The sequence below is a fragment of the Mesoplodon mirus genome, assembly GCF_964341445.2.
Source record: "Mesoplodon mirus genome assembly, chromosome: 6".
NCBI classification, from domain to species: Eukaryota; Metazoa; Chordata; class Mammalia; order Artiodactyla; family Ziphiidae; genus Mesoplodon; species Mesoplodon mirus.
This window is the reverse complement of record NC_138982.1, coordinates 54,973,586-54,999,104: the sequence shown is the minus strand read 5'-3', so window position 1 is coordinate 54,999,104 and position 25,519 is coordinate 54,973,586. Positions and strand designations below refer to the sequence as shown.

The window sequence follows — 25,519 nt, the reverse complement described above, 5'->3', positions numbered from 1 at the left end:
AGGCCAACCAGGACAATTTGATCACTCTCAATAAATAGCCCCAGCTTTGATTGCAGTGCCTCTTAAACTTGAATGTGCCTATGAATCACTTGGAAATCTGGTTATCAGATTCTTGTTGAGTAGACAGGGACAGGGCCTTGGAATCTTCATTTTGACCCAGCTCCCAGGTGATGCTGATGCTGTTTATCTCTTTCTATGCTGAATAATGAAGTATCCTTGTCCAATCTCAAGGCTCACCCAAACCTTATCAATCAGAATCTGCCTTTTAACAAGATTCCCCAGGTGATTCACACATTCAGGTTTCAAGAGCTCAGTTCTAGTCCACCTCTGATTAGAGTAAGATAATCTTTACCTGTGTTGTTGCTGTTGTTATTTTTTTTCCTGATTTAAGTAAGCCTTCCTGAATACAACAAAACTCCTTTCACTAATCTGCCTTAGTTCACCTTTCTGGGAGTCCAGCCACCTTTTTTCTTGTACATTTACCTATTGGCTCATTCCTTATTTTTCCTAATACCCTGTAATGTTCTTGAACCCAATTATTTAAGCTCAATGTTGGATGTTTGTTTCTGTGGCTATTATTCCACAAAATGACCATTATTCCTCTTGAAAAAAATCAGATGTTCAGCATCAAAGGGGGCATTAAAGTTGTTTACTCTCAACTATAAAACTGCCCATCAGAATATAGTATGTATGACTGTGAAAATAGTAAATTACTGTCTCAAAATACTCCCCTGTGTCACCAGAAAAAAAAAATGGAATAAAATGAAATTTATTTGCAGTAGGTGTTTCCTCCTGCCATCGTTTGAGTGTAATGGAAGGTTGTAAAATTAATACTGAAGGTTATTTCTATGTTTTTACTACATGTTAGGCAATCTTCTAGGTAATTTACATTTTATCATTTAATATTCATAATGACTCTATGAGGTAAGATGCTCCTATTATCCCCAATTCTCAGTTGAAGCTACTGAGCAGAAAAACACTGATAACTTGTCCAAGATCAAAGAGCTAGTAAGTGGTCAAGTAAGGATTAGGGAGCAGGCCCAGTGAAAATGCTCTTGACACTACACTACATGCTGACTGTATTTCAGCTCCATGATTGTTTCTTCCATAGCACTGACCACAATTTATAATTATCTATTTTAATTTTCACTTTCAATCTGCCTTCTTCTCAAGATTTAACCTCCTTCTGAAAAGAGATCATGTTTGTTTGGCTCCCTATTATATTTCAAGTGCCTGACACATAGTAGGTGTTCAGTAAATATTTGTTAAATGAGTGAATAAATGACAAAGTAATGTAAGATCAGTATTCTACATACATATACAAAGTATAAAGAAGAGAGAAAGATTGTCAGCCTGGAGGAATTGGCATCTCCTAAAACACTCCAATCTGAGAAATGGTGTGACTTTGGAGGCTGGGATGATGCTTTCACAGTATCTACTGGTCAAACTTCCATCTGAGACAATTACAAGTCTCCATGTTAATAGGAAGCTGGAAAAGGCTTTTCAATAAGTTATATACATACATATGCATAAAATTTGGTGTATATATGTTTCATTTTATTTTAGGTTTAAGAAGTCAAAATACAGTCTTCTCTCATATTAGCTAGGGATTGTTTCCAGGACCCCTGTGGAAACCAAAATCTGCAGATGCTCAAGTCCCTTCTATAAAATAGCAAAGTACAGTTGGCCCTAGGTATCTGCAGGTTCTGCACTCAAGGTTGGCTGAAACCATAGATGCAGACCCTGGAACTACTGAGGGTCAACTGTAGTTAATTTTTGCTTTGCTTTAAATGACATCTTTGGGTTTATTTGGAAATAATGCTGCTGCCATAAGGCATCTTCAGAACATTTAAAAATCATGCTTCCTAAGTTAATTTGGAAGATGTTGCAACAGCATTTGGCTTAAAGCAGTAACCTGAGTTTGCAGTACACCTTGAAACATCTATTGTGGTTAAGATGAGCTGTGTAATAGCCTTAAATACTTATTACTGCTCTGAAATTAAATCCTGTGTTTCCAGCTTGCCAGGTTCCCTGCTCATTATCGCCTCTTTGTCTTTGTTCATTACTGTTCCCACCTGGAATGCCTCTCCCTTTGATTAGGCCTGTTTGAGATCTGAAGCTCTTTAGGGCCTACCCACAATCCCCCAGCACTGTGGAGCAGTCCGAGAGGACGCCAGCCACGCTGATCACTGCCTCCTCTGCCCTCTGGTACTTTCATCTCTGCCACCACCTCTCGTGATTCGTTTTATGGGGTGAGTGGTCTTTCCTTATTCTTTTGTTGTTCGTTATGAGTAATTCTTGTCTCCATAACTAGATCATACTTTCCTGAATGCAGGGGCTGTATCTTATACATCCCAGAATTTTAACCAAACCTAGAACTAGACATATATCAGATATTCAGGAAATACTCCTTGAATGATTCACTTGATTTGAACATTGTCTAAAGTTGTGCATGTATGTGTCATTTCTCTTGGCGTTATGTGGAATGTTGTTTACCCCAGGGCTTTCCCAAATTATTTAAACCTGCTTCTAAACCCAAATACAGCTGGTGGAAGGCTTTTTTGTTTTGTTTCTTCATAGAACATAGTCTTTGTGATTGGGAGTCTGAGGTAGAAGGAAAGCAGAGAGAAAAATCATTTCATCTTCCTGCTAAGTGTACAGGATCCTTGGGGCTTTTTACAGCCACCTCTAAATCAGTTGAACAGATACTTTTACTAAAAGATGGGATGTAGTTTCTGAAATATTGAAAAGTTCCTTTGTCAAATTGTTATTACTGTTTGCATTTTACAGTCAACAAAACCCAAAACATATATGTATATATTTTAATTAAGTCTTTTCTTTTTGGATGCTGTGAGCATATGACTTATATATTCTTATGTGTGTATAGCTTTCTGTGGATGAGTAAATTAGTTCCTTACAGGTTTTTTAAATTTTATTTTTGGCACAGTTAATCTCATCACTGTACAATTTCTATTTCAATTTAGTCACAATTATTAGAAAGATGATTAATTTTATATATAACCCATTATCTTAGATATTAGATTTTAAAGGTAAATAGTCTTGGATACAAATTAAGCATTCAGTGATGCCTCTCCCCTCTCCCAAGTCTTACAGGTGCCTAGTTAATTTATTTTATAGTGTAAGAAATGTTACCCTAGGGGCCAGAAAAAAGATAGTGATATGTATGTAACCAATGGCACTGCTAGTAAATTTGGGCCAGTTTACAAGTTAACAAGTATCAGACTGAGAGTAAGTAGGTTGAAGTAAGTAGGTTGCTTTAGACCAGACTAGTTGGGAGAAATGAGGTGCTAAAAATACATTTACCTACTAGGTTTGCAGAGAACATATGACGCTAACCCAGTTTCAGAAAAATCTGGAAGAAGAACAGGCACACAAGCTGTCTTCACCCTTCAGCTGATTAGAGTTAGGGAAGTCAGGTGAATATACTAATCCATTCCTGGGTGAGGCCAAGAAGCAGTATCCAGCTGGTCATCATAAAGAAAATTCCTGGGGCTACAGAGTTTAGGTCTGGGATGAGATTTGGGAAACTTTGTTTTAGAAACAGTCCCCCCAAGAGATTCAGATTATCAGCTAAGCTTGAGAATTACTGATTTCCCAGACTACAGGAGGCTTGGTTCTAGGCCAATTTTGGAACCAGGAATTCAGGCAGTTTCTTAGACCGACTAAAAATCATGTGGGCTAACGATCTACCAGTGGCCCAGTCAAAACTGGATTCTGGTAGTGGTGGGAGCTTTGTGTGCCATTTGGAGGAGTTTATGTTTTATGCTGTAGGAGAAAGGAAGCCACTCAACCTCCTAGGGTTCCTTCTAGTGCCATGCTGGTCAAGCCATCATTACTTACAGAGTCACTAGAAAATTATATTCTTACATTGGGCAAACTAAGTACTCTCAGCTTAGTAAAAACTGGTATAAAGGGAAAGGAGTTGTTTTTCTTTTATTTTTTTTTTTTTTTTTTGCGTTACGAGGGCCTCTCACTGCTGTGGCCTCTCCCGTTGTGGAGCACAGGCTCCAGACGCGCAGGCCCAGTGGCCACGGCTCACAGGCCTAGCCGCTCCGCATCCTGTGGGATCTTCCCGGACCAGGGCACGAACCTGTGTGCCCTGCATCAGCAGGCAGACTCCCAACCACTGCGCCACCAGGGAAGCCCCAGGAAAATGATTTTCTTCGTTATTTATTTTTAAAAATAATTTTATTTATTTATTTATTTTTGGTTGCATTGGGTCTTCGTTGCTGTGTGGGCTTTCTCTAGTTGTGAGTGGAGGCCACTCTTCATGGCGGTGCATGTGCTTTTTTTTTTTTAAAGACACCAATTGTACTTGAACATGTTACTTTTTAAAAAATTAATTAATTAATTTATTTTTGGCTGTGTTTGGTCTTCATTTCTGTGCGAGGGCCTTCTCTAGTTGTAGCAAGCAGGGGTCACTCTTCATCATTGTGCGTGGGGTTCTCACTATCGTGGCCTCTCTTGTCGCAGAGCACAGGCTCCAGACACGCAGTCTCAGTAGTTGTGGCTCATGAGCCTAGTTGCTCCGTGGCATGTGGGATCTTCCCAGACCAGGACTTGAACCCGTTTCCCCTGCATTAGCAGGAAGATTCTCAACCACTGCACCACCAGGGAAGCCCTGCATGTGCTTCTTATTGTGGTGGCTTCTCTTGTTCCGGAGCATGGGCTCTAGGGTGTGGGCTTCAATAGTTGTGGCATGAGGGCTCAGTAGTTGTGGCTCACAGGTTCTAGAGCACAGGCTCAGTAGTTGTGGCACACGAGCTTAGTTGCTCTGTGGCATGTGGGATCTTCCCAGACCAGGACTTGGACCCGTGTCCCCCGCATTGACAGGGGGGTTCTTTTTTTTTTTTTTTTTTTTTTTTTTTTTTTTGCGGTATGCGGGCCTCTCACTGTTGTGGCCTCTCCCGTTGCGGAGCACAGGCTCCGGATGCGCAGGCCCAGCGGCCATGGCTCACGGGCCCAGCCGCTCCGCGGCATATGGGATCCTCCCAGACCGGGGCACGAACCCGTATCCCCTGCATCGGCAGGCGGACTCTCAACCACTGCGCCACCAGGGAGGCCCGACAGGGGGGTTCTTAACCACTGTGCCACCAGATAAGTCCCTTGTTGTTATTTTTTGAAAATAAATGCTTTATTTTATCCTTAAATGTACTTATTTTGTTAAAAAAGGTAAGCCCAAACACAACATTTTTATGGTATTTTTCTAATATAAAAAAAAATCAATCTAATGATGACCAAATGCTTATGCTAAATTTTGTCTGGAGCAGCAGTTCAAACTTTAGCTGCCTCAGAACCACCTGGAGAGCATATTAAAGCACATCTTGTTGGGCCTCAGTCCCAAAGTTTCTGACTGAGGATGGGGCGGGCATAGAACTTTCATTTCTGGTAATTCTCAGGTGTTGCTGATGTCACTGGTCCTAAGATCATACTTAGAGAACCACTGTCCTAGAGGGTAGAGTGAGAACTGAGGAGGTAATAATTTTCATTAGTGTTTTTCAAACTTAGTACATTTAGTACTTAATTTTTGTAAGAGTGTTACCCAACGGAAGAAAACTTCACATACTATCATGTATATTAAAATGCTAATTTGGTAATATATCACTATAAAAGAGAACCATGTTTTTTAATCCTAGTAAAGTAAAAACAGGGACCAAGTAGTATAGTCATTAGGCAGTAAGAGTATATGCTGATTTAACATAAATATTAGGTACAATGTAACTATTTTGGCTTTTCTAAAGAAAAACATTTTACTCTGTGTTCTTTAGAAGAAGTTAGTGTTATCTACAGACTGTATTTTTGTTATCAATGCAAGAATCTATATACATGTATTTAAAAGTTTTTTTTTAATTGAGAGAAATAATTTTTTAACAAATCTAGGAGTTTGTATAATAATTTTTCTAAAACCCTATTTTTGCCATCAAAATTAGTTTTAAAAAGCTTAATGTTGAAAAGTTGTGCTTTTCTTTTAAATGATTGCATTTACAGATAATTTAAAAAAAAATTATTGGAGTGTATTTGATTACAATGTTGTATTAGTTTCTGCTGTACAGCAAAGAGAATCAGTTATACATACACATATAGCCACTGTTTTTTAGATTATTTTCCCATATAGGTCATTACAGAGAATTGAGTAGAGTTCCCTGTGCTATACAGTATGTCCTTATTAGTTACCTATTTTATATATAATAGTGTGTTTATCTCGATCCCAGTCATCCAATTTACCCCCTCCCCTGTCCCCTGCTTACCCTCAGTAACCATAAGTTTGATTTCTACATACGTAATTCTATTTCTCTTTTGTAGATGAGTTCATTTGTACCCTTTTTTAAGATTCCACATATAAGCAATATCATATGATATTTGTCTTTATCTGACTTGCTTCACTTAGTTTGATAACCCCTAGGTCCATCCATGTTGCTGCAAATGACATTATTTCATTCTTTTTTATGGCTGAGTAATATTCCATTGTATATATGTACCATATCTTCTTTATTCATCTGTCGATGGACATTTAGGTGGCTTCCATGTCCTGACTATTGTAAATAGTGCTGCAATGAACACTGGGGTGCATGTATCTTTTCGAATTATGGTTTTCTCCAGATATATGCCTAGGAGTGGGGATGCAGGATTATGTGTTAGCTCTATTTTTAGTTTTTTAAGGAACCTCCATACTGTTCTCCACAATGGTTGTACCAATTTACATTCCCACCAACAGTGTAGGCAGGTTCCTTTTTCTCCACATCACAGATGTAATTTGAGATTGTCTGAAAGTAGCTTTGGTCTTCCACAAAAATTTTAGATAAAGAGTACTTTTTAAATTCTATTTTTCTCAATCTGGGATGAATAACTTGTGCAGGCTATAAAGATGAAATTATAATTCTTTAATTGTTGACTATGGTCAAACTTATTAAATATCGTATCTTTACACTGTCAGGACATTTAGTACTCCTAATGTCTTAGCAGTTTGTGATAGACTCATGCAACTTAAAATATACATATTTAGAAGTTATATATTTTTTAAATACAAAGAATGATAGAGTTAATTAAAGGATAAAGGGCTATTTACTAGTACAGCCATGAAAAGATTAACAGCATCTGCACTGATGTTGAGTAACATGTGTTTATATTATTATACTTTAATTTTCTTAAATGATAAATGAAAGAGATAGATTATCACCTGGTAGTCTCAAAATACTTTCTTATTTATTTATTCATTGATGCGAGAATTCAACAGCAGTATCGATTAACTAATCTTCTAAATGCAAAATCTGGATCTTGTTAACAACATAAATAATATTTCTTGATTTTTATTTTTATGCAAAATTTACTTATTGGTTTCATATCCAAATGATGTATTTACCAAATATTGTATAACAGAAAGAAGGAAAACAAAATGTTGATAAAATAATGCTTAAGAAATTGATTTTATTTGCTAAAATGTTTCTTGACTGCCTTTGAGTTTAATCACACACAGTGAGTATGTTTAGTGGATGAGAGTTTAAACCCCTCCAAAGGTAAAGGGCAGAGATTAGAATCGGCACATTTACAGTTGAGGAATGGATCTTGACTAACCCCATAGAGAATTTTAGTTCAGTCTTATGTAACACATGGTTTTAACCTGGCCAACAGTGTTGCTTTTAATTTTTAATCCCTTCAGAAAAACTAAGGGAAGTGATGGAGGGATACCGTTGGCTATCTGTAGTCCAAATAAGTAAAATGTTAGACAACAGCCATATCGTCTAAAACTATTTAGCTTTATTTTTATTTACTCAAAGTCAATTATGCCACATCTTCCAAAGGGATAAGTGCACAGTGGGGAATATTTTGCAGAGAGAACATTACTATCTAAGAGCCTTAAAGCACTTGATCTTCATTTGGCATCTACAGTCTGTTCTGTAACTTGCTCTGGAATCACCATCTTGCTTCTGTGTTATTGCTTCAAAACATTTGTTTTAGCAGCAGAATTCTCTTAATGTAGCTTTAAGTCGTGCCATTGTCTGTCTGAACTTAAGGAATGCTTATCTCAAAGGATAGAAATGGAGAAACACAATGGCTTTGTTTGAAGTAATTGATTCACCAGCTTTCATCAAATAGTTCTTAGCCAGCTGAAGAAAAGGGAAACCAGTTTTGCCAATGAGATCTTGCTGCCTAGTGGATTTTAATGGAATGATTTGGTGTGTCCCTTAGCAGACTTTACCCAAGCTGTCTATTCTATGCTTAGCAATACCTTGTCTAGAATAATAAAATCTGGTGTCATAAAATAAGAATGTTCTTTCAGCACAGGATAGTTCAAGGCTCTCAGATGGCACTAAATTGTGCATCTCCCACTGGGTTCCCACAAATGACCTACTTGTTTACCAACTTTAAAAATTATAAACAAGTACATTATATGTTTGGTGTAGAGTGATAGAGATTACCTCCTTTTAAAAATATATAGGTACTGTAACTTCAGAACTACCAGATTTTAACTTCCTACTGAAATGTCTTAGCTCTTGAGATTTGCACTATTTCTTGATTTTACTGTATAACATACGTCTCATTCTTTCAGGTACTGGCTTATTTTTCTTTTATTCATAGGGTGCCCATGGAGGGGGGGTTCCATAATTGTATATTACCCTCTTCCCTTGGCCATAGTTTATGGGCCCAAACGTGGGCTTCTAATATAATCTTACAGTCTGAGGCAGTAAAGAGAGACCAATTCTTTTTTTTGTTTGTTTTTTTCAGTTGCCTTTAACCTTTAATTTTGTACGGGTTAAAAATATCTTCCTATTTTCAGTTAAACATAAAGACCTTTTCCTTTTCTTTTTGAAATTTATTTTTTATACAGCAGGTTCTTATTAGTTATCCATTTTATACACATCAGTGTATACATGTCAATCCCAATCTCCCAATTCATGACACCATCACCCCCCACCCCTGCCGCTTTACCCCTTGGTGTCCATACGTTTTTTCTCTACATCTGTGTCTCAATTTCTACCCTGCAAACCAGTTCATCAGTACCATTTTTCTAGGTTCCACATATATGTGTTAATATACGATATATGTTTTTCTCTTTCTGACTTACTTCACTCTGTATGACACTCTCTATATCCATCCACGTCAAGAGAGAACAATTCTGATTATCCCAGATTTTACAGCCTGAGGGATTTTCTCATTGGCTCAGTTATTTGTCAATGGACTACTTCCCATGTAAAAACTCACTCTCAGCAGGTCTGTTTTCCATTGATTTTATACATATCTAATGTGTAGAAAGAGAGGAGAACAAAACCAACCTGTAGATAAGCAGAGAAGAGAGCTGAAGAATCTTGATGCTATTCAAGTTTGTAGCTCAAGCAGTGCTTGAAACCTTAGTGCACTCTGGCCTATGGTTCAGCTTGATGGTTTGACATAACCCAGTATCATTCTACAAGTTTTTCCATTTTGCTTTTTCAAGTCTGAATTGGCCACAAGATGGGTACAGCAGAGGTCCTGAGGTACAGTGGGTGCTAAGAGAATGTGGTCTAACAGGCTTAGGATACAGTGCGGATATTTGTCCTTCCTAGCATTCTCTCAGAAGACTACACTGTTTAGATACTGTAAGACTATGCTTTGTGGACCAATGTGTTTATTAAAGATTATTATTTTCTTAAAACAAAGTAACATACCTGGAAAATAAAAGCACGGAAAAACAGAAAAATCTATCCTTACGGTCAATATGAAGGTTATCAGATACATCGTAAAAGACTATTCCTTAGAAAAAGAACAGGAACAAGAATGTACAGCAATGTCAGTAAGATTAATGAACATACTTTGTCTAGAACATACTGAGTGTACTCAAGCAAAGATCCTTATATAGGAAACAGTGGACAGACTGTGGCTAATATATTTTGAGGCATTGTGAGTTAATTCAGAAATATTTATTCCTGAATAAACATTTTGTATAGTCACTATTTTAGTAAACTATTTTTTTCTTCATAATTAATGTGTTATGACATTATCTTTCTATCCTTCTAGAAGATTGAAAGCCAAATCTGGCCCATAACCTTTTTTTGTAAATGTTTTTTGGAACAAAGCCATACCCATTCATTTAGTATTGTCCATGGCTGCTTTCACACTGTAACAGCAGAATTGAGCAATTGTGAAAGAACATATCACATATGCCCTGCAAAGCCTCAAGTATACTATCTGGCTACATATAGAGAAATTCTGTTGATCCCTGTTTTAAAAATTATTTTCCTGTTTCGTGTAAGAAAATTGGTTTTAATTTCCATTGTTTTGAAATATATTTAATGTTTCAGGAATAAAACCACTGTATAAATTTAAAAACAGATGCATTTTGTATCTCTTTTGTCCAGTACATCCTGTGTGTACCAACTTGTTTGATGGCTCAGTACTTATGATAGCTCTGCTGATTGAGTCTTCCATTTGGAAAAAGTTCTCAGAATTTGAACCACATTCCTGAATGTTTTCTAACTTTCTAGTCCCTTCAGAAAGGGTCCTTCTTATATACAATTCTCCTGGTTGTATATAGCTCTTCAGGAGCAGCAGAGGTTTTCCTAAATCTCTTCCTCTCATCTATGTGGATTTCCACTCCTTAGGTTTTGATCAGTCTTGAGAACTACCCTAAGATTAAGCCTTTTCACAAGTTTGAGACATAGCGGGGTTGAGGACTTAATCCCATGATACTGAAGGTTCATGCATTGTATCAGCTCTGGGTGGCACATACTAAGAAAATTGGATAAGAAACTGACATATAAGTTAAAATCTCACCTCTGACATTTACCAGAGTGCTACTAGGTAAAGTTATTTCATTTTTACAGTAATCCACAAGGCTCTACATAGAAACATACATGAATATGTGTGCAATGGCAGGAGTCCATACTATGCCTTCTCACCTCATCTATGATTCTCTCCCTTCTTGCCATTCCTCACAGGTCCAGTTTGCTCTCAATTTTTGCCCATTATACTCTTTCTCTCTGGAATGCATTCTCCTAGAAACCTGGGTGGTTTATTCTCTCATATCCATGATGCCTTCCCTTGAAACTATATTGAGAATTGTGCAACGCCTTGCAATACACACATTCCATATCCAATGTTGCTATTTCTTTTCTTTAGCACTTAGCATCGATGTTAAATATATTTTACTGCTCCATTTTGTCTACTAGAAATTAGCCCTTTTGCGTTTCAGAAATTTTTGACTGTTTCCTGTATTCCTAGTACTTAGAATGGAAGGTTTTTTAAAATATAGGTTGAACAAATGAATAAATGATATAAACTATTTGGAAGTGAATGAATGACACATGATTTGGAAACGATGCAGATGATATAAGTTAAATGTATGTAAGTTATAAAAGAGCAGATTTCTGTTGCAGTGTATTGCACACATTTTAAAGTTACTTGCTTTTTCCAGGATTAGTAAACATTTCTGTACTACTAGAGTAGCTCGCCAGAATAAAAATAGCCAACAACTCTATTCTTCAGTATTAGGGTCAAATACTGGTTCTAACCATTTATGTTCTTAGAGCACTGAAATCTCCTCCACTTAAACTTAAAATCCATAATACCTACAGTAAGGAAATATACAAGTCATTTTGCACATTTATTCTCCCTCCCTCTGTTCCTCTTTCTCAGCCTTTTTGCTTCCATTAGGGGCCTGGATCTCTTATATTCTATAGAGCTTAGGAATTCTACCTTCAGATTTCAAAGACTGATTTTTGTTTTTATTTATACATTATTAATCATGTACATTAGATTTTTTCAATAAAAAGTATGTCGAATAAGCGAACACTCTAATTACAAAATAAACCAATTGCATATCATCTCACGGAAGCACAGACTTATAAAGGTCATAATTTGGCACAAAGAAAACAATTTAAAAATCCTATTACATTTTGAGACTAGGCTTTAAAACACACCATTTGGTGAACTTAACACTTTGGTATTGTGTTCAACTTCACTGTTTACTATGTGAAATGAAACCATGACAACAATATTTGAGGGAGTTTTTCAGAATTTTTCTATTAATCAATGTATGTGTGTGAATGCATTTTAAAGCTCATAAAAGAACACAAGAAGCCTATTCCAAATAAAAGTATTTAAACTTTAGAGGAAAGCTTCTCTTGCCATTAGAGCAGTGCATTAAACTGTTGCTGCTCAAATGGTGATTCTCACATCACACGTTAGCATTGATTTTTGTTAGCTTCTTTGTCTGAGACCTGATAAAGCATACAGATGTTTAATTTTAGGAAGCACTTATGGTATATCTAGTCATCACAGCTTAGGTACTAAGAAACGTGCCTTTTCCTGCCTTACTGAAATCATATTAAGAAGTATGTGTTTTCAGAAAACAGAAGAATGATAAGTCAATTAGTTTTATGGTGGCAGTTAAAAGTCAACTTAGATATAAATTTCCACTTTTTTTGGTTGACATATGTTAAACTCTAATTTGGCTAGTTAAATAGTATTGTCAACTTCTTTTGAAGAAAAGCTTATTTACATTACTATTTAAGGTATTCATTTTGTCAGATATTTGGTAAAAATTTATTAAAAGTTTTATAAGGGTTAAAAGCTTTTAAAAAATTATCCCAATACCGTATGTCAAATGATAACTTTTAAAAGACCTATCATAAATCATACAGTTAAGTTTAGTTTTTAATTTTGTTGACAGTAGTTTTTGTTGATTAATTTTGGTGGAACTCATCTACTTTGGGGAAAAAAAAACTGATATTCTGAATAGTATAATATTCACCTGAAAAATTCCTTTAACATTTTCAGTTAAGCAGAAGCAAAGATTATAACATGTATTATACATTTTAATAAGAACAAATTATACTATTTGTCACTCATTCTATCATTCACTAAATATACATTTAGTACTTATTAAATGCAAGTTTAATTTAGAAATATTTGTGTGGCATTTCAGGAATTTTTAGGAAAAAAATTAAAACTTGCTTATACGTTCAAATTTTTTTCCAAAGTTTTATCAAGAGGACTTGATAAAAGTATAATTTCAGTTAAAATCAATTGAAATAATTAATAGATGCCAGAAACTTTAAAATATTAAGTTTTTAATTTTTTCATAGAAAATATAACAAGTACATTGGTTTAGTTAGACCTTTTCCACAAAATCCAACTTTGGCTATATATCACATGCATTTGGAAATTTAAAAAAAAATTAAAGAATGCAAAGTATTAGGAGTTTATACTATATATATATATGTGTATGTGTGTATATATATATATATATATATATTTTTTTTTTAATATAGCAAGTGTTATGGGTTGTGTCCCCCACAAAAGACACATTGAAATCCTAACATCCAGTACTTGTCAATGTGACCTTACTTGGAGAGAGACCCTTTGCAGATGTAATCAAGTTAAAATGAGGTCAGACTAGATTAGGGTGGACCCAAAGTCCAGTGACTCATGTCCTTATAAGAAGCCATGTGAAGACACAGACATGTGATGTCACATCACATGTGATATGTGGGAGAAGACCATGTGAAAATGGAAACAGACATAGAAGGGTGGTTCTTAAGGCCAAGAAAAGTCAGGGATTTCTGGCCACCAACAGAAGCTAGGAGAGAGTCATGGAACAAGTCCTCCCTCAGATCTCCCAGGAAGAAACAACCCCGCTAACTCCTTGATATTCAGATTTCTTGCCTCCAGAAGTATGAGAGAATAAATTTTAAGACACCCAATTTGTGGTCATTTGTTATGACAGTCCCTAGAAGTTAAAACAGTGACTCTAATTTGTCCACAAAATCCCCTTATAATCAATTAAAGAAGCTCATTGAATTTATATTGGAAACCACAAAAGACATAAACATATAGCTCCCATTTCAGGAAATTTAGCCATAAATGATGATTATAAAATTAATAGCTCTCTCCCACCCCCTGCCCAATGTCAATAACACTTAGGACTAGGTACTGCTGCATAGGACAGGAAACCAAATAACAAATTCACCAGAATAGAAATTTTACTTACTGAAGTCCAGAGGTAGGCAGGAAGACAGGCGTTGGTGTGATGCTCTGTCTTGTGCTGTGGCATGTCTCACATGGATTTGATTCTGGGTCAAGATCATTGATTGAGCTTCAGCCATTACACGCACATTTGTCATTGGAAGAAAGCAGGTGTGGGTCACACCAGTCACACCCCCTCCCTTTACTAATACTTCTCAGAAGCCACACATTACACTTCTGTTCCTATCCTGTAAGACAGATGTTAGTCACATGGCCACAGTTTGCTGCTAGGTAGGCTGGTAGCCTTTTTTCCCAGTGGCTATGTGCCTAGCTGAAAATCAGGGGTCCTAATACTAATAAAGGAGAGGAAAACGGATATGGGGAAATCAGTTTCCACCACATCCAAGTATACAAAAATGAAACAAACCCTCTTATAGCACAACTTTAATAAAAAATCAATTTTCATATGAGATAGCAGTTGAAATTAAAGCAAGCCACAAAGTGAAATGGACCACCCACAACCAGACCTCTCAATTCTACCATATAAGTATCTCGGGGGTCTTTCTACTTCTTTCTGTCTCTATTGATGACATTTTTCACTTAGGCCACTGTAATAACATCCTCGTAATTAGTTGCCTGCTTCTCTACTCTTGCACCTTGCAATGTATTTTCACCCTTTATTGATTTTTAATATCATAAAGATGATGTCTGAGATATTAGACGTGTCTTACAAAGTCCTGTGGGAGCTTCTTACCTCCCATTTTCATGTTCTACCACTCTTCGTTGTGTTCCCTATGCTTCAGTCATCCTAGGTTGTCTTCTGTTCCTTCATTGTTGACTAGTCTCTTAAGTCTTCATCACTGTACCCATTTTTCCCACTGCCTGGATTATTCATATCTACCATCTTTACCTAGACAACTTCGACTCATTCTTGAAACCTCAGCCTAAAATTTGCGTTCTTAGGGTACGCTTCCTGAGCTTGCTTTTTTTCGGCTCAGTAATCTCCCTGTATATATGTACTCCTTGCTCTTTTTTTAAAAATTACCAATCTCATTTAGAATTCTTTGTTTAATACCTGTCTCCCCCCTAGAGAAGGACAGCTTTTGTTGACTCCTTTATCCCCAATGCCTAATATAGGGTCTGGGGTATATTAATAGTAAGAGCTTGCTAATTGTCTATTAGGGTAAAAATATTCAATTTTATAAGAGCAGATCATAAATATCTATAACATTTTAGTAAATATTCTGTATACTTATTATTGTTCATTGCTCTTCCAGACTCTAGCATGATTTTAGGCCTGTAGTAGTATTATATGACTACTTTCTGAATGAATAGAATTGCAAAGCTTTTTAAAAACATTAACCAAAAATAGCTGCTTCTTCTGTATGGTAGGCATGGTGCTAGAAAGCTAGACATACACTACTGAATAAAACAAGCATTGATCTCATCTTCATAGAACATTCATTCTTGGATAAATTATTTATATATCTAACAATATAAGGACTTTAGTAATAGAACATGATGTATCTGTATAGTAGAATATTCTGTGCCCTATTAAAACAATGTGACAGAAAGATATCTTTGGGCCAGGAAAGGTATATTGCTAAGTGGAACAAAATTCTAGTTACAAAACTACATGCACTAAGATTCTAGTTTTGTATGAGAGTCTATCTGGATTAAGCCCACAATACTAACAGTGGTTTCCAAGATATCATTAAAAGTGGTTATTGCTGAGGTTTCCTTTTGTCTTCCTGAAATGTGCCTTTTTTTTTTTTTTTTGTGGTACGTGGGCCTCTCACTGTTGCGGCCTCTCCCATTGTGGAGCACAGACTCCGGACGCACAGGCTCAGTCAGTGGCCATGGCTCACAGGCCCAGCCACTCTGCGGCATGTGGAATCTTCCCGGACTGGGGCACGAACCTGTGTCCCCTGCATAGGCAGGCAGACTCCCAACCACTGCACCACCAGGGAAGCCCTGTGCTTATTTTTTTTTAAATATATAGAAATTTCATTAAAGTAGATTTTTTTTAGTGTCATTAGACTTTTGTTTTTCAACAATTAAATGCTACCTTTGATATGAAAAAGTCAAATAGCTATTTTGTATGAATGGTCATATGAATCATAAGGCAGTTATGTTTCTTGCACAGAGTCTTCTAGTTGGAGAACCATAACCATTTACCCCATAGAATGGATATGACAGGAATAAAAACTTCATGATTTTGAATAACTTACCTTAATTTACACAGCAATAAAACTTACACCCTATATCCTATGGAACTGATCTGTGACTTGGTGGGACTAAACTAAGTAAAATAGCCAGCCACTTAGTAACTGTTTCGTTGTGAGCATCACACTAAATAGTTAATGTATTCTGTTGCTAATCCTCAAAACCATCCTGCAAGGTGGATGCAGGTAACTTGCCCAAGGTTACTCACTAAGTGACAGACCAGGGATTTGAATCTGTCCGACCAATTCTGGCACAGCGTGGATGTCAGCAGGAAGAGGGAAAGGTCATGCACTTGTCTGCATACAAGGAATCCTCCTTCCTGGAACCTTATTTTGTTGGCAGTGTGTCCTAGTTTATCCCCCAAAGTTCTCAGGAGTTAGCAGGCCTATTTTTATATGATTGGTATTATATGTTTTCCTGAAAATACTCTCACCTAAATAAGATGATTTACAAGCCCTGAAACAAGACTCAAACTAAGAACAGAAATACAACAGTCTCTTCCCAGAATAATTTTATCTTTTAACGTTCTTTTTTTCCCACCTTGGGTAATGTCCAATTATCACTAAATAATATTTCCAACTGCTATTTTTTGGCACTAAAGCAGTTTTATATTCTCTGCTTCAGAATAAAGAAAAGAAAAGTCAGGTTAGCATATTAGCCAGCCCCTTCCGTCTTCCCTGGGTGGTTTTTGAGACACATGTGCATTCCTTAGGTTTCATGGCTTTGGCTACCAAGCAGAGCTGCTGAAGTTCATTACTGTAGGAAATCAGAGTGGCAAGTATATGAAAGGTGGTCTTGCAACACCATCCCTCACTTGTTTCAGGTCTTGTAAAACCTGTCAAAAATGATATCAGCATCCAGCGCAGTCATGCCACCTTCTGGTAAGAGGTCTCTATGTTTATATTCAAAATTAGCAATCATTCTAAATACTGACTAAAGCTTGTCTTTTAGTACCAGTATTTCCATTTGCAGTAAAGATGTACAGGGAGGACTCCTCCATGTTCACAGCTCTACATCACTGTCAAAATTAGTATATAAAGCATCTATCAAATACACACACAAGGTGAACTGGGCATGCCTTTACAAAGTTTTGTATATTTGTAATTTTACTAGGCTTTTTCAGATACCTCTAGAAGCAAGCACACTGACAGGTGCCAGGCCACTTTTCATGAGTGAAATACAAAAAGTAATAGGATGTAGCTAGGAATTTTGTTACTGTGTCTGTCCAGAGGTTTAAGTTCTTAATTTTTGAATTACACTAGAAATGTTTATAAATGGCTGAAGTACTTTCTTCTTGTTTTCAGACATGGGAAATATAACAGGATGTTCATAAACAGATGTAAATTACTTATTGGTTGATGACCTATTGAAAATGGAGAATTAAGTAAACTATTAAGTACACACATACCTTAATAACTATGAAAGTAATTTATCAACTGGGGTATATTTTTACTACTATATATTTCGTAGCATTCAACTTATAAAAAGTGAAAGGTGTCACACTTCTGTGTGGCCTTCTCTGTATATGAGAGAACTAATTCCTCACATTTAAGAGCCAGAACACTCCAAAAGAACATGACAAATTTACAGAGCTTTACAGACAATGTACCAGTGTTTTATACCCATTGGTATAGTTAGCGTTACATAGGAAAATGCCTGCATAAAGGTGGGCCACTGAAACTTAGGAATCTTCATGGAGGTTCATCTCTTTTGACAAGCGTTCACACCAAAGCATTTAACATTTTTCTGCCTATTCATCTTCTGGAAGGAGGCAATCTCCTGAGTTCCTTTTATATTTTGTGAAATATCATAGTTTAACTAAGGAACCAACATAATCTCCATCATTGCTGATGATTACTGTATAGCATAATATTACATCATTTCTGCTATCGTGATTTATATATTTAATATTCACATAAATTATGTGGCCTACACTACTGTTTATTGAACTGCATCAGGTTGCCTCTCAGGGTGTTGATGTAAAACTTCCCACAGGCCATCTTTTTTCCATTTATAGTACTGAGCACAGCATTTGCCTTGCATGTGGTAGATGTTCAATGTATCGAATGACTAAGACAATTATGATCCACTAGGAAAATAATTGAGAAAACAATTCTGTGTACTCATTTTTACTTATCATCAACCACTGTGTATTCATCTATCTACTCATAGTGGAACTACAACAATACAAAGTATTTTTTTGTTTCATTGCTCATAAGCTTCAGCTAGACATGACTTTGGCAGATTCTCATCAGTAATATAATACAGAACATTGAACATGCACTCATTCTTGTTCCCAGGAAACTAATTGAATCATTAAGTTAGAGCCATTAGAAAACTGGCCAAATGGTATGAACTTAAGTTATGAGCTTATCAGTGATCTAATTTCATTTCACTTATTTTCAGCTCCTTCTCCCCTTCTATTTCCCCTGTGGAACTATGGAAGAAGTTGCAGAGCATAACTATATCCTACTTAAAAATGACATTAATCTGGACTCCTTGAATCTATAGATGGAAGGAGGTAGAGTCCATTCTGCAGCATCAAATATTACTCAGTTTATTTATAATGTTTGTTTGTTATGTGGCTTTTATTAGTTATCTCCAAAATTTACATGCCTGATAACTTCCTCAGTGTCATCCTGAGACATCTGTAGGGAGAACCTTTAAGGGTACACCATAGGGAAAAACAAAGGAGCTTGTTTTTCAGTCCAGAAAATATGTGACCTCCACGAGACCAGGGACCAGATCTCTCCTGTTTCTTGACTGAATCACAGAGTCCATCACAGTATATTATACATAATAAGCAGTCAGTTCACATAGATGAGTGAATGGATGAATGAATGAATGTTGGAAATTCATATACTCTATTGGGGCATGCACAGTACTTAACATTCAGGGACCTTGTTCTTCCATAGGGCCCGGCATTAATCTTACCAAATTTCCAAAGTTATGATTTACATTACTGTATAATATATGAAGGATTGGTAGGTCTTGGCTCTTGCTAATTTCAAGGAAAAGCCAGAAGTTACTTCTCAGTTGTTCAACACTAACGTTACTGTTTATAATAAGATTTGTGAAGAATTTTCTTAACACGAAAGGAATGCTTAATCTTTATGTCTGTGAATTTCAAGCTGATCTATCTTCAGTGTTTTAATCATAGAACTCCATGTAATTGCATTTAATCATATTTAAAAATAAGTCATTCTCTAGATTCACTTATTCCCTCCTAATTCCAAATTGGTTCCTTTTCCTGATGGACCTGATTTCCTTTGTGGCACTACCATTCTACTCAGCCCCAGGCTAAAGCCCTCAGTATATTTCTAGTACCTCTGGAACCATCATTGTTTAGGCAATTGAAAGTTTGTTCCTGAACTATTGCAGTAGTGTCCTAACGGGCCTTCCTTGTTTTCAGTTTATCTGTAACAACATAGACTGTATGTGTAACTGCTGGATTATTATCTCAAAAATATCATTCTCATGCTGCCACTTCCCAGTTCAGACCTCCAAAGACTTTTCAGCCCTTAGGGTGAATAACCAAACTACCTGCATTTATAATCCATTACAGTGGGCCCTGGTTTCTCTTCCCTTGTTTCTCATTCTCACTCTCTCCACATGGCCTCTGCCTCTGGGGTTCCTGGCCAGGGCTGCCTAACCCCAGCAAAGACATTAGCACCTGTGGGCAATGTGGTTTGCAAAAACATATTCAGTATTATAATACATTTTGTCTTTGGGGGGGGAAACACTATCATTTTCAAAATACTGACTATAGAACATAAAACTTGACAGAATTTTCTTGGTTGGTAGGATAAAACAGAAGAGCAGGAGACAAACCTTCCTACATTTTCTTAAAAATCAGTGGGAAGATGATGTATCAGAATCTCCAGCAAGTGAAAGAAATTTATGATCAAAAGAAAAAGTTGGGAAGCAGTTGCTGTTCATTGGACATGCCCAATACATTCATTTATTCCTTCATCCATTCTTTTTTTCCTTCACAGGACTGTAAACTCATTAAGCAGGGACCATGTCTCTTTAGTTAAACCCTGTGTTCCCAGTGCCTGGTGCAAAGTATTCATGTTCAATAAATACTCAAATGAACAAATTTTGTTGAACTAACAAAATACACAGTACTATGCTATGTCTTGAGTACCCAAAGATAACAAAGTATCCAGCTATAACCCTCAAATAGCTCACAAGGTATTAGGGACAACACTATAGTAGGAATAATTAAAAATCAATGTGAGTGCTATAATAAAGAATTCAGTGGTCTCAGTCTTGCCCCTCAAGTGTTTCATATTGAACTTGTAGACAAATAAAACTGCCAAGTCTTTTCCATATAATCTTATTTTCATTTGCAGTCCTCAGAATTCAGCCCTTCTTGCCTGCAAAACGGCCTTCTGTGCCTTCTTGCATGTTGCATTGCTCTTTAATAGGTGTGTTTGGGGGAGGGGGAATTACTTATATTTCTGTATGTACACCTCATTTTTTAGATTAGGTTGTACATTTCTTGAAAGCCACAACTATTGATATTTGTCATAATTTGTGTCTCAGGCGATATGTGGAAGATAAACTTGCTCATAGGTATTTGATCATTGTTTTCTAATGGATAGATTCAATGCAGTAAAATCCATAGACTGCAAAATATGTGTTGCATTTGAAGAACTTGGATATTATAAGGATACTAATAAATACCTTGTAACTATTAATAGAATGCTCCTGGATTTGGGGGGCTATAGGTTCTAATAGAGAAAATTTAAGGACCTTAATAGACTACCTGATTTCAGAGAATAGAGCATTGGATAATTATCTGAAAAATGGGTTCCAATTTTGGCTCAGATAACAAAACTACAATGTAACATATGCTATGTCATTAATGTCTTTTCAAATGTGCCTCTCATCCAAGTCCATAATATTTAGACAGAAAGGATGGTGTAATTAGAGGTTACGAACATTGCTGCTCCCTCTAACCATGTCTGGTTAACTCAGTTAAAGCATAAAGTTAATAAGTCCAGGGTCAAGAGATTAATACCCTTTGTCGTTCAGTTACATTTCATTCTGTTTCTGGCCAGAGATTAAACACCAAGTCCTGGCCTGCCAACTCTCAAAGGCATGCTTTGGCCAAGGGAGATTGCCTGGGAATATATTGATGGATCAGCAGAAATCAGTCTTACTAGGCAAAAGCAGCTCAAAGCACATATTCCACTAGCATCATCTTAAATGATCCATTCAAAATTTGTGGGGTGCCTACCTTGGGTCCAACTCTACTAGACCCTGGGGATAAAAAGATGAGTGTGACTCTATATCTGCTCTAGGAGAGCTCTCAGATTTACATCTTTTAAGGACCTTGATCTTGTCTTAGTCCCTTCAGACTGCTGTAACAGACTACCACAGTGTAGGGAGCTTAGAAACAGCAGAATTTATTTCTCACAATTCTGGAGGCTGGAAGTCTGAAATCGGGGTGCCAGCATGGTCAATAGAGAGCCCTCTTCCAGTCTGCAGACTTCTGGTATACTCACATGGTGGAAGGGACTAGTGAGCTCTATGGGATCTCTTTTATGAGAGCATTAATCCCATTGATGAGGGCTCCACTTTATGATCTAATCACCTCCCAAAGGTCACGCTATCACATTGGTCACTAGGATTTCAACATCCGAATTTTGGGGGGTTCACAAGCATTCAGACCATAGCAGACCTCAAATTACTTAGAGTTGGTTGTTTGGACTGATAGGAGGTTTGTGAGACATTTTTCTTTTGTTTTTGTTGGTTGGTTGATGGTTAGATCTTTGGACTTAAGGCACTTTTTTATCTGAAGATTTTCCAATATGATGTTTTGTCCTGTCAATATTTTTCAGACCTAAATAAGTAACATTTAACTCTTTAGAAGAAAAAACCCATATGATCTTTGTAAGTTGAAGCATTTAAGAAGGCTGACAGTAATATGATAAACTTGCTCCTGTTTAGAAACAAGTATAGAATATTTTACTACAAGTTCATAAATGGATCTTGTAAAGAGAACAATAAAATAATCAGCAGCCTATTGTTTTGAATTCTTTCCACGTACAAGATACCAATCTGAACACTAAGGAGATATAGAATACAAATACTGAATATCTGTATTAAATATTTTTATTTTTTGTAAATCATTAATTACAAATTAATTATTACAATTTGTATTATTAAATGAAAATGTTAAAGTTTACCAACTTTAAGAAGCATTCCAAATCAGCGTTCAACTCATGAAGTTGTATGTATTGAGTAAATAATGTGTATACAAAAGATAAGAAATAAAATTTTCAAGTATATTAGACTTCCCTTGATTATAACTACTCAGATTTAAATGCATACCTCATTGTTCCTGAAAATTATTTGGGGTGTCTTATAAATAGCATTCATCCAATAAGAGATAAGCAACTAATGGAAAAAGAAGAAAGTATGTCTATCATAAACTTAATATCATTTTTGTGATGGAGAAACCAATCTGATTTGGAGCTTCCTGTGGACCCTGACAGGAAAAGAAGAAACAACATTGGCTATAGAGCTTTTTTTTTTTTGTCAGAGAGCAAAAAGCTCACCAATTTCTTAGTTTTTCCTGGCATGAGATTCTAGAAATACTTTAGACCTTATCATGCGGAGATGCTGAATGACATACTAGTCATCATACGCTAAAATAAGTTTATAACAAATGTGTCTGTTTCTTGATATCAGTGATAAAAATGAAAAGTTTCTTGTTAGAATGCAAGATAAGGAATGTGATCCAACAGGAGATGAAGCTACTCTGGACAGAATATGGCAGTTTCTGATATTACAGCTTTATTGAGGAACATAACTCAGGTTTCTTAGATGTTTGTTTGGGTTCCATATCCCTTTCAATTTCTCATAAATATAATTTCTTTTAGCCAGTTCATTGATGGGGTTGGTAATAAAATGTTAGGTATGTGAGGTTTATGTTGTAAAGGTAACATAAAGCTTAGAGACTATAAAATTCTGTGGGACTATGAGACAGCAGTGGAAAGATTGTTTAATGTCAGAAAATACTTGCTTCCACCACTTTGGGTGATACTCATAAACTACTACAGTCTTCTCTTTCTTTCCCTATACAAACATGAGGATAATAATACCAGCTCTCTCTGTCACATAGCCTAATGAAGTTTAAGATTTTTGTAAACCACACACTTCTTTATAAGATACATAAATTTAATTTTTATAAGTATATTTTTAAATAATAAGTGTATACATATATTTATATAATGAAATACTGTTAAACTGGATCAATCTGTATTAAAATTCTGACTCATCAAGTACTCTATGATGACTGTCTATGTATGGTATAAAAATCTGCTTTGTAGAAAGACAAAAGTTCAAGTAATAGAAAAGTAGCAAAAAAAAAAAAAAAGACAATAACTAAATTAACTAAACAGCACCACGGAGTGGACTACTCAAATGCAAAAAGGCCAAAGTTGTTACTTTTGTATAGTAACCTGAAACAGAAGCTACCAATAGATGAGTGACCTCTTAAAAAGAAAATGTGAAATCATTGTATTTCCTGATTGTAAATTTCATTAAGAGTAACAGGTAAGAGGGGATAAGAAGAACTAAATGGCTTATAGGTAAAATTTTTCACTTTTTCTCAAAATATTGTGTGTATTATAGTGAAAAAGGCATAAACATTTTAAAAATCGAAGCCATTTTCTTTCATAGTATAGGAGAACAAGATATGAGTGAAAAAGAGCAGTAATAATATTTTTTGTGTGTTTTTTCTTTTTAATATGTTGAAGACAAGTTGATAGAACGACGTACACTCTACCGAGGGTAGCAGCGTTCCGTTGTCAGAGTGACATATACATTTCAGAGAATCGAGATCTAATCCAGTTGCTGCGATTCTGAGTGATACACAGCAATAAATAAGGGAGATGAATCTGAGGGTGGCACTGCCACCCACGCAGGCATGCAAATAGCATTTCATGTATAAAAATGTTTATTAGGTAAGAGAACGAGAGAAAATGAGTGTCTAAAAGCATCTGTTACCTTTTGAGACGATTTAAGTTAAATAACTAAAACGCTGCATTTCAAAAACTGAATTTGAATTGAATTCCTTTTCTTTTTCACTTCAGTTGGTAAGAATGATTACTTTTGATTCCACATATTCACACTATAATCTAGTGGTTTGCTTTTAAAATGGTGTTAGGGTATTTCCAGCAGAGGGTAGCACTCAACTCCGGGTTGTTATGAGGGTTTTAAGGTCAAGCTGAGCAGCAGGCATATGAAAAAGGTCCTTATGTGCATGTATTTTGTGTCAGTGATGGGTACTTGGCCAGCACTACCCACTGAAAAGCTGTTGAATGCTGAGACAGGATGCTGGGTGGTGGAGAGAGCCACCTTTAAATGCACCAACTCCAGCTCTACCATATTCTTATGATGTGATCTTCACCAAGTTACATGATCCCTCTGATTTTATTTCTTCATCAGTCAGAAAGAGATAGTAACATGTCCCCCACAGGGTCACAGTGTGTATGGAATGAAAAGAAGCATTTAAAGTGCACAGTTTTGGCAACTGATGCTGTTATAGTAGAAACCTTCTAAATGCTTTGTAACTATAGATTTCCAAACTCAGTCATGAGGCATCTTCAAATGCATAAAGGAAGGAGTCATAAATGTTGTGTGTAAGATTTCAAAAAAAATATTTTAATAGAAAACACAAAGTATTTCTTTTAATGGAGAAAATAGAGAATCAGAAAAGCTTATTAGGGGAAAATTCAGGTCTGTGTTTACCATCTCTCTATCTTGATTCTATCTCCCTTTCACCATTCTAACAAATGAATTATTAAATTAACAATGGAAGAAAAATTTTCTTTACTGACAAAAAATTTGATTCTGCAGATTGAATGGACTCGTAAACTTCCAGGCACTGTTGATGAGAAAATACACACCTCTAGTCATAGTCTCATGTAATTTGGAGGTCAGTGACATTTTTGAATAATGGACAATAAATAAATATTTGGCTACAAGTGGGCAGGAGACTAGGAAGTTTACCCAGAAAGTTCAAATTGCTGACCCACTGGGAAAACACTGTCTTCCTGTTTAAGATAAAAAAACCATCTTCTGGTTTAAAGTAAGGGGAAAATACTGCCTAACAGAGGTACCAAACTCCAATATCTTCAGGTACAAGGCAACTCAAGCAACGGGTGAGGCTGGATGTATGGCAATAAGGAGTGGAGTCAACTGTGGTGCACTGGGTAGCACATCTAAAGAGATTCCAGTGGGTTATTTTGAAAACTCCTGAGCCTGCCTGACAGTGTCTGCAGGCTGAATTCAGCCTTCAGCCTTCCCTTCAGCT

At 36.2% G+C, this 25,519-nt stretch overlaps 1 protein-coding gene across 8 annotated transcripts in view; it reads left to right on the top strand.

Moving 5' to 3' along the window:
- NAALADL2 (N-acetylated alpha-linked acidic dipeptidase like 2) overlaps nt 1–25,519 on the top strand; it is a 1,538,215-nt gene that overhangs the window by 627,333 nt on the left and 885,363 nt on the right. The window contains exon 1 of one of the 8 annotated variants that reach the window (XM_082624733.1): nt 2,040–2,252. The exons of the other annotated variants lie outside the window; for them this stretch is intronic. The gene's annotated coding sequence lies outside the window, so the exon portion shown is untranslated. Of the gene's footprint in view, nt 1–2,039; nt 2,253–25,519 lie in introns of those variants that run through there. 8 annotated transcript variants of the gene reach the window in all.